Source organism: Charadrius vociferus, unplaced genomic scaffold (genome assembly GCF_000708025.1).
Source record: "Charadrius vociferus isolate BGI_N301 unplaced genomic scaffold, ASM70802v2 scaffold613, whole genome shotgun sequence".
Lineage (NCBI taxonomy): Eukaryota > Metazoa > Chordata > Aves > Charadriiformes > Charadriidae > Charadrius > Charadrius vociferus.
Window position 1 is genome coordinate 297,665 of NW_009647757.1, and position 1,958 is coordinate 299,622.

Consider the following 1,958-nt stretch of genomic DNA (forward strand, 5'->3'; position numbering starts at 1 on the left):
TGAATTGTATCGTATTTATGTCATGCATCCAATTCAGGATTTCACTCGTGGCTCATCAGAGCAAAATTTACTGGTGCTGAGAAACTACCACATCCCTAAATTTCATCTCGTCCATTTGCAAGGATTTGCTGTTGTGCGCGCGAGTGGGTGTGCAAGAAGTTGCGAACGCATTAAATCAATTAGCTGGTTACCAGCAGAGGGAGTGTGGGTCAGGGCTGGGTTCAGCGAGGAGGCAGGAGGCTAAAAATGGGACCGTCTCCCAAGGAAGTGTCACAGCCTGGCTCTCTCAAAGAAAGACTGTTGCAGCATCAGCGCGATTTCTTTCCTAAAACCAAATGAACCGAGAGATAGGATCTCATTTGCAAATCTGAGACCTTGCTTGGCCTCCCTAATTCACAGGTTGCCTCTTCCCCTTCTATGCGATGCTTTCTGTGAGTCCAAGTCACTAGATGGTACTGTTGCTGTTTAATATTGACGCCTCTGTGGGCCAGCTACTTGGGAAACTCGCATTTCTGCTGAGAGCTGAAGAAGGGCTGTGTAATTTGTCAGGGAGACGCGAGCGAGGAGCCAGGGAGAAGAAGTAGGTCAGATCTGCTTCCTGGGATTCAGTTGTCAGAGGGGGAGCTGCGGGGTGGCAAAGATTTCATCTGAGCTGGTTTGCTTCCAGGTCTGCTGCCCGGAGGGGACATGGGGTCAGGCCCTCGTGTAAACCCCGTGGAACCCAGGTCTTGGTCAACCTCGCTCATGGTTAAGCGTTGCTGGGGGTGGCTCGCGCTCAAGAGGAAGGACGAGCCCTCTGCGGCTGCAGGCAGTGAAGTTGTGTTGCATGCTGACCTCAGTGCATGTGGACTCAGCCTCCTGGCAGGAGGAACCACCGGCTCGGGTCGCAAATCTTGACCTCTACAGCACACTAAAAGCCAACCCGAGGTGAGCGACTGGTTGCCCAAATCCCTTAACCGCTCAGATATACCCCCAAGCTTTCAAATGACATCATCACTGCATCCCATCCCTGTTAGGAGGTCACCAACCTCACCATCGTGGATGGTAACAAACAGGTTATTGTGCTCTGCAAACGAGCCCCAACCACGAGAGAGAGAGACTCCTTCCCTGGCCAGGCAGCCTGCCGAGAGCTGCCCGCCCTGCCGTCACTTGGGTTTCTATTAGAGGGGAAAGTCAGGCCAATTAAATCAGGCAGCATTGAATCTCTAATTGACATAAATGAGACAGACAGACAGCTGGGAAGACTGGGATGGGGGGGAGGGAAAGGGGAGCAGGTGCCCTGGATGAGAAAGAGATGGAAATCCAACCTACCAGCGCTGCAGCTTTTCTTACCCTGTATGTTTCTATTAGCTGGCAACGTCTTGAAAAGTGGCTGAGCTCCTGCTGGAGATAAATTAGTGACATAAATACAAGTTACAACCATTATGGAGTTGATGAGGATGTTCCCTAAAACCTCCAAACAAACCCAAAGCAATAAAAAAACCAAACCTCCAAAAGACTTTTTTATTTGTGTAGTTAAATAAAAAAAATCAATTTTCCCATGCAGTTTGAACATAAGGCCTTGCAGCTGAACAATTATGAAATAATTTTAAATTATATTTGTTTAATTTTCCACTCCTGAGCAGTGCATGACAAGGTATTTCCGCCTCTCTTTTTAACCAGGGAATGCTCTTTTTTTCCTTGAACAAACCCTTCAAATATTAATTCATACAGAGATAAGCTATTTAAATTCATACGTTTCAGAAGAATGAGGCAGAAAGGGGAGGAACTTACCGAAGTCCCGTACACCGGCACAGCGCCTGGAACCAGAATTACCAGCCCTTGGCTGATGCCTCACCCCGGGGGTTGCCCTGATGGAAACACAAACTCTTGTCCCTTCTCTTGGAACATGCTTCTCCTGCCGGACAGGTGAGTGGGTGGAACCTCGTGGGGTACAATGGAAAGGGGGAAAAAGCTGT